Source organism: Solanum lycopersicum, chromosome 3 (assembly GCF_036512215.1).
Source record: "Solanum lycopersicum chromosome 3, SLM_r2.1".
Taxonomy (NCBI): domain Eukaryota; kingdom Viridiplantae; phylum Streptophyta; class Magnoliopsida; order Solanales; family Solanaceae; genus Solanum; species Solanum lycopersicum.
The window spans coordinates 45379910-45388997 of record NC_090802.1 but is presented as its reverse complement, the minus strand read 5'-3'; positions in this window follow the sequence as shown (position 1 = coordinate 45388997).

The following is a 9088-nucleotide window of genomic DNA, read 5'->3' as shown; positions in this document are numbered from 1 at the left end:
TCTAAGTGTTTTGAAACGAGACCCTGCGACGGTCCGTCGTGCCCATGACGATCCGTCGTGGGGTCCGTCGCTTCTGCCAGTTTTTCCAGAATTGAAGTCTGTTGCTCAAAACGACTAAACGGGTCATTACAGAATGAACGAATGAAGCAGACTCTGTGTTTGCTAAAGAAGGCCCTTGGGTTTAGGTCTCATATGTTGGGCCCTCACTTGAGATGTCTTATGCTACATCAACGATTCCAAAGTCTCGTCTTTATGAAATGTATTACATATAAAACATGAATCGAATGAAATCAATGGCATGAGAGTATTGCTTATGAAAGGTAATGAATATATATTGTAAAGAATGACTCACTATAAGGTAGGGAAATCATTCCTTAATCCTTGGATTACTTACATCGATTCATTGTGGGTATGGGACTGAAATGTATCATTTCACTTGTATGTAAAACATAGGACAAAAAGAAATATTGAACAACACAACAACAAGAAGAAAAAGACTGAAAAATAATCTAAGTGTACAAAGTGGAGCTCTCGTCGTAAGAGGATCAAAATCTCATATCTTTGCCTGAGTTGTTCTAAAATTATGTGGATGGTACTAATGTTTTGTAATCATATAGAAAATAAGTTGTGTGCTTTGAATGCATTAAAATACATCATATTCATACCACAAATTCACATCTAACGATTTAGGAAAGCTTAGTCACTAGGCTTTCAAGAAATAACATGTTGTTTAGGAAGAACTTTCTTTCATCATGCATATCCTTATGTGTATTTTTGAATACACTCATACGTAGTACAAGTGGTGTACTAACCCCTAATATTTACTATTTAATAAATGCAGGTTAAGGGACAAATTGACAACTCTTGCAATGGTTTGGACATCAGCGTTTCTCAAGACAATTTGGTAGGTCCTGTTGATATCGAGGATGCTACAATTTTAGTCTATTTATTTTTAGACATAGCTAGTGGATGTTGTCCCTAGCGTTTCTTATATACATTTATTCGAAGCTTTGTAATAAGGTTGTTTGGTAGACTACTATGATATGCTATTCTTTGATTTGAGTTGATTCCGCAATTGTTAGATGATTGTTTATTTATGTTGAGCTTAGTATATGATGAATTATTGAAATAAATATATTAAGTCTATGTATACTTCATACGTTTAAAAGTTTTAAATTTTCCGCTAAAATTAGTCATATCAATGTGATGAATGCAAGATGAGGATTGTTTGCGACCTCTAAAAGATCAACGATGCCGGTTGCAATTCAGATTCAAGAATTCGAGTCATTACAAACTTGGTATCAGAGCATGAGGTTATATTACCTAGTATCTAAATCTCAATACAACCTCGTTATGTAGTTTCTAGCTTATAGTTGTGAAGCGCGCCACTATAATGACTTAGAGACTAGCGATTATAGGAAATTCTCCCTTTTTCTACTCTTTATCGTACTATCTAGAGCTTTGACACTTTGTGTAATTAGAAGCATCTAACTTCCTTCTTGTGTGAACGCATAGAAAAATTCACACAAGAATTAAGAAGGCCAAGTGGTCTAAGGTGCCAGGCTAAAGATCTGGCCTTCCTAGGAAGGGGTCATAATGGAAATGCCCAATGTGGACGAAATACGTGTGGTGAGTGTGGTTGTTCGCATGGAAGTGAATGCATGGTAATGTTTAAAAGCCTGCTATAAGTATTGATGAGGAGAAGAAGGATAAGTATGCTGCATACCAACTAAAGAATATGGCTTAGACATGGATTTGCTTCATAAGTGTTATGCTATAATAGACTATAGAAGCAGGGTAGTAAGGTTTTAGTTTCCAAATGAGTTAGAGTTGAGATGGAAATGACGTGGTTCAAATTCAACAAGCCAAATAGTTTCAAATCTTAAGGACAATAAGATGTTAGATAAAGGGTTAGGAGTCAATGAAACCTTTATTGCGAAGATTTTTCCCTTGAAATTTTAGATCGCCAAGTGAAATGATTGAAGAACAAGGAGGTTGCCTCTGTAAGAGTATTATGAGGGAACCACTTTGTTAAGGGAGAAACATGGGAGGCCGAGGACGATATGAGATATCGTTACCCTCATTTGTTCAAATCTTGAGGGTAGATTTACTCTTCCTAAGTCTGGTCTTATGTTTAAGAAACTCTAAGTTTTAGTGCATTAGTCGATTTAGTTGAAAGACCCTAATCGTATGTCTTATAATAGCACTATGTGAGTTAAATTTAAGCCTTGTTTGCATCATGTTGTTGTTTTCTTGTAGCATAGACATGATTTTTGTACTACATGAGTTGTGGTGTGCATTAAGTTAAGTGCGATTGAGAGGAAAATTCCTCAATCTAAAAAATAGAGCTTCAAATAATCTTGAATGATATGCATCAAAGAGAAACGTTTAAGTACGAAAAACTAAGTCACCCTCGTTGTTTAAATGATATACAAGTGTCATTCGGGGATGAATGTTCCCAAGGGGGAGCATAATGTAACATTCGAAAAATTTGCTAAGGAATATTAGCCAATTTTCTATATACGAATAAGAAAAATACTTTTTGGGTTGTCATACCCCAATCAAAGATTGATGTTCAATAAATGTATCTGCAATGAAGACCCTAAGCTAAAAGCAAATCCGTTATGAATAGTTTCACACAAAGTACTAGGCATCCAAGTGTCAACCCTAGTACCATTCCACATGACCATTTAAAATGATCATGTAAATTAAGCAGTGCCCAAAGACATAGTGAGGATCCTTGGGACAATAAGTAAACATTCCCAAATAAACCATAAATAATAGTTAGTTAGGAAAGTTCAACCAACCCATGTACAACCAAATGTGCAAAACATGTGAATAAGCTGCCAAAGGAGGGGACCACCCTGACCAAATTCAGTTAGGGTAGTTAGGGGGGAAACGTGCACAAGGGACCACTCCATGTGGGGCCTAACCTCCCTACCAATTCTAGACTCTAACCTACTATCCTAAATAACTAAACAACCTAGGACTAACCGAATCTGACCCGTTAGTGCACAAAAAAACCTAGGACCAAAACCAGGTTGACACTAACCTTGTACTAGTTAAAGAGACAACCTAGTACCTAACCTAGGATGGTCCAAAAGGTTAGTTATGGTCCTATAAACTAAGGTGTACTTAATTAATTCTACTATTTTACCTAATTAATTTATTTATCAAATTAATTAATTAATTTAAAAGGTCTAAAACCAAAACTACAAAGGAAATTTTCAGATTTTGGTTTAGACAAGAAAGGGACAACCTAGTACCTAACCTAGGATGGTCCAAAGAGTTAGTTAAGGTCCTAAAAACTTAGGGATACTTTAGTAAGTACCCTAGGATACTTAATTATTTAATTTATAATCCTAATTAATTAATTTAAAGTGCTAAAACAAAAATCACAATGATGTTTCAAGATTTCGGTTGAGACAAGAAAAAGACGACTTAGTATTTAACCTAGGATGGTCCAAAGGATTAGTTATGGTTATAACGACTTAAAGGTACTTTAGTAATTACTCTAGGTTACTTAATTAATTAAATAATTTATTTAATTAATTAATTAAATTAAAGGGTTCAAACCGAAATTCCTATGCTAACCTAGTATAATGCAAGAAACATCCTAGTACTTAACCTAAGATGGTCCTAAAGGGTTTATTATGGTTCCAATGACTTAGGGGTACTTTAGTACTTACCCCAGGTCCATAAACTAATTAAATTAAGGATTTAATTAATTATTATAAAGTCAAAATGTTGACCTAAACCATAGTCAACACCAAAATTTGAGATTTTAGTTCAAGTCAACATTCTCCTATATTTAGTCAACTTAGCAGGGTTTTTTTAGTAATTAGTATTAATTTATTTAATTAAACTATTAAACCCTGAACTAAATAAGTCAAGGAAAGTTACTAAACCTAAAAATCACCTTCAAACTCAAACAAATACACGACTCAAACCATAAAATAAGTGTGAGGGAAAATAGGGAACAAAACGCAAAAAAAAACAAAAATTTTCTTAGACGATTTTCAAGGTTTCTCCAAGGTTCACTCAAGGTGGTCTTCGTATATTACGTTCTACTTAAGGTATGGGTTTCTCTCCTGGACTTATTTCTCCAAGAGAACTTTCTTTGGAACGATTCAAAGATCTTGAAAACTAGGGTTGTTTCCCGTCATTCTTGTCGAACTCCTTTTCCTAGTATCCTTGTTACAGTTTCAATGATGAATAGGTTAGAAATCCTACTGATGGTATGTGGTACTGGATTTTATTTACATGTATTGTTCTTTAATGATGAGTATTGAATGAACTTATGAACTTGTAATTGCGTAAAGTTAATCTTACCATGATAATTAAGGATCGATAATATGCTAAGTTAAGTCCATGATGTTTTAAGTGAATATGTGTCTTTGGTTGAATGTTGACTTGCTATTGTTAAGATTTTAAATCCATCAAATTTTAATATATTGCTGTCCAACATGTTCTTAAAACGTTACACTATAATCCATAAACTAAGAATTGGCTCAAAGACATCTATGAAATCATATCTTGAATAAATTGGCTATCTGGTTCCAATAAAGTTTGCTAACTCTATGTGGTCAAAATGAATATATTCTAATGGAAGGAACTTATGTAAATGATTAAAAGATTGGATAAGGTTTCATACATATGGCATTTTATATATGAACATACATAAAAATTGGCTTATGCCAAAAAGAATGAATTTGCTAGTCTAATATCCCAAATCTTTAGCCAATACTAATCATATGCCAATTCTTGTGTAGTAAGAGTATCAAATGTATATTAATCACTTCTAAAGTAATATCAACGAATCCATAACCAAGGACATGACATTCATTGGGACAACTCCCAACATGCTCCACAAGAATGAACTACGAACACATAAAACTCATTGAATGAAGTACTCATCGTCCATAAACAGTGATATGAAGCTACTACACTAAAGTAAGTAAGTAACGTGAGTTATTACATAATTAAAGTGGTCTAAATTAATTAAGATACCAAAGTGGGGTGTTAAAGGAAGTGAGACAAGTCTTACTTACACCAAAGCTAATTTGTTAAAAGAATGAAGGTGTTAGAATATGTGAAACTAGTCTCATTAACACCTAAGGATGATATGTAAGGAAAATTTACATTCATCAATGTAAATTAAGGATGATATGAAATAATAATTCACATTTCATCAAAGTAAAGTAAGGATGACCAGTCATCAATAGAGTAAGTAGATTTCAATCTAGAAGCAAGCCTTCATAATGCTTGTGTCAACACTAAAATATGATGAAATGAACATTCACGTAAAAGGGATTAGTAATTATGAAAAGCAAATGTGCTAATGCTAATGAATGTGTTGATGATATGATAAGATGCTAATGTGAAAGATGAGAATAATCTCAAATGAGCCTAAGTAAATGCTACCAAAACGTACTCACCTATGAGAGTGAAAAGCTAATGAATAGAGCAGTCTTTAAGTACACTCTAATGAAAGTATTGAGACTGATGTATACATAATACTGATGATGAGATGACAAGTCATATATTGAGCTATTATGTCTTCATACTAGAATTCAGCTTCCACAACGTATTTGTTGACTGAAATGGAACTTTATACTAAGGACCGATAGGCTAGCAATGAGTGGTGATGCCTTCTTTCGGGAGGGGAGGAGGTTCACATAACTCTCATGATATGAGACTGTCTCATGACGGGTATGGGTCTCCTTATATCTCCTAGTCTTCGAACCTATACTGCCAATATAGGGATCTGGCGAAGATCAATTTCCATGTACGCTAGCAAGTTTAAGGTCACTTTGTCTGGTAATTCCACCTCTTTTCGGTGTGGGGTAGACACTAGATTTCATGATACTCACATGATATATTTCAATTGAGGTTGGAGTTCCTCAAAATATGAAATATAATGAAATGAACGATACCGAAGGTGTTTGTACAAGACAATCAGGAGGTGACATCAGATTCAAGTAATGACATTAGGTAATTCTTGGTCATTGCACTTCATGATCCCAATGAGAGTCTCAAACTTCATCCTAGGTATAGCTAGTGTTTACATCAGCCTATGAATGAATGAAATGAATAATGTGAAGTACGAATGAACGAATGAAACAAACTCTGTGTTTGCTAAAGAAGGCCCTCGGGTTTAGGTCCCATATGTTGGGCCCTCACTTGAGATGTCTTATACTACATCAACGATTCCAAAATCTCATGTATATGAAATGTATTATATATAAAAACATGAAAGTAATGAAATCAACGACAATATCAATAGGGAATTGCTTATGAAAGGTAATGAATATATAGTGTAAAGAATGACCCATTATAAGGTAGGGAAAACATTCATTAGTCCTTGGATTACTTATATCAATTTATTTATAGGTATGGGACTAAAAAGAATCATTGCACTTGTAAGTAATAAACATAGGACCAAAGAAATATTTAAATACACAACAACAAGAAGAAAGAGACTGAAAAATTATCTAAGTGTACAAAGAGGAGCTCTCGTCCTAAAAGGATCACAATCTCAAATCTTCGCCCGAGTTGTTCTAAAATTATGTGGATGATACTAATGTTTTGTAATCATATAATAAATGAGTTGTGTGATTTTAATGCATTAAAATACATCATATTCACACCAAAATTCACATCTAACAATTTAGGAAAGTCTAGTCACTAGGCTTTCTAAAAATAGCATGTTGTTTAGGGAAGAGATTTCTTTGATCATGCATAGACTTATGTGTATGTGTGCATACACCCATACTTAGTACAAGTGGTGTAATAACCCCTACTATTTACTATTTTATATATGCAGGTTAAGGGACAGATTGATGACTCTTGCAACGGTTCGGACATCAGCATTTCTCGAGACCATTTGGTAGGTCCTCTTGATTTCGAGGATGCTACAGTTTTAGTCTAGCCTTAGTTTTAGACATAGCTAGTAGATGTTGTCCCTAGAATTTGCTTTATACATTTATTAAAAGCTTTGTAATAAGGCCTTTTTGGCAAACTACTATGATATGTTATTCTTTGATTTGAATTGATTCCGCAATTGTTAGATGGTTGTTTCTTTATGTTGAGCTTAGTATATAATGAATTAATGAAATAACTATATGAAGTCTATGTATACTTTTTACGTTTAAAAGTTTTTAATTTTTTGCCAAAATAAGTCATATGAATGTGATGATTGCAAGATGAGTCTTGTCTATGACCTCTGAGAGGTCAACGAAACCGGAAGCATTTTTTTTAACATTTAATTCACATATAGCTTATGTATCAATACGGAATTTGGGCAAGGGAACCCGATTTTGAATCTCTTTGACATCACATACATTTTTTTTATTTTGGGTTGATCCACACGGCTTGGGGACCCAAGGTCGAGCCCCAAAACCTTCATTTCATTTTTCCCTTGATTTATCCCATTATTTTTTTCGTTCATTGGGACTGAGAGGATGTGGGATGGAACCCTCATAACCTCATTTTCTTTTTATTTCCTTCTCTTAAATTTCTCTCCTCTTGGTCGAGGGGGGTATGGGTTCGAACCCCCACAACCCCACGTTAATTTTTTCTCCTTAATTTCCCTGGGTTCTTCCTAGAGGTCGTGGGTTTGAATCCCACTCCTCTCATCTGCTGCATCACAAGGAGCAATTGTGAGGAATAGCCAATTTATTATTATTTTTTATTCATTTTCGGATCAAGGCACATGGGTACGAATACCACATGCCACATTCCCTTTTTCTCATATTATTTCGGTGATTTTTAACATGGTGAAGTCACGGGTTCGATTCTCAGCCTCACATATTTAAATTCATTTTTACATAGCATGATAATCCCCTTAGCTTGGCCGAAACTCATCAACAAGATGCTGGAAATTTTAACAGCCTAGTTTCTCACCTCTTTCACATTAATTGTTTAGACATTTTAAGTAGTTTTTAGTGAGTTCTTTAGGGGCATTTTAATGGATTCATTTGACTATTAGTTTGCACTCAAATCTGCATCTTTACATCACTTATGAACATCACGATTTAAGCAAGTTTTTGCACGTGAAATACAAACAAAGACATATCATTTTTCGAACTTGAATCCAAGAGAGTATATCACGGCTACACATTGCACACACATCATTTTTCATTTAATTTCGTACAACATGCTCAATATTCACATAATTCCGAACATACATACATAAACATAATCATCAAGAAAACACATTACATCCCTAATTTCTACCAGCAAACATACCCAACCTATGATTCAATGGGAGCTAGTGACAAGGACATGCAATGGGGAACAACCCTAGTTTTCGGAATAGATTCTTCTGAACCTTACGAGTCTCTTGGGAAAGGGACCAAGATAGAATAGAACACATACCTTTTTGACATTCAAACCTCGACTTTCTTCCCAAAGAACTCCTCCAAACACACGTCCAAACCGAAATCTCAACACCAAATTCGATGGAACACCTTCCCTTTTTGCCCAACGTTTTTGATTAACTTGTTTGTGTATATTTTTCATGTAAGTTCTTCAAGTGTGAAGAACTTTAGTAATTTTCTGTCTTGTATTTGCTTAGGAAGAGAGAACATGATTGAGAGAAGAGAGAATGATCGTTTGTTGAGAGATATACGTGAGTAAGGAGAGTTTTCCTACGATTAGGAGTTTAGTTTAGGACTTAGTCAAATAAGGTTTAGTTAAATGGTAAAATCTAATTTCCCTTTTATTTTAAATCAACCAATAAATATAATTAATTAAATTAATTACCAATTTAAATAAAAACAATTTAAATCATTGCTTTGACCTAGGTTCGAACCCAGGTGGAGCAAGACTTCACTTCAAAGGCAAATTTTCGGCCCTCTCTCCCCAAAATACCACTACACCTTAGTAATTAAATAATTTATTACATATTTAGGGTAATTACGATACTAACCTTAGCCTGAAAAAAGACCATTCTACCCTTAGACCCTCCAAACTTATGATTTCGCTTTTATAAATTTGGTAAAGACTCATTTGGGTAAATCTTCATATTCAGGAGCCCTAGGTGACTGGACACAACCTTTCCTAGCCCAACTAACTCCCCAAGTTA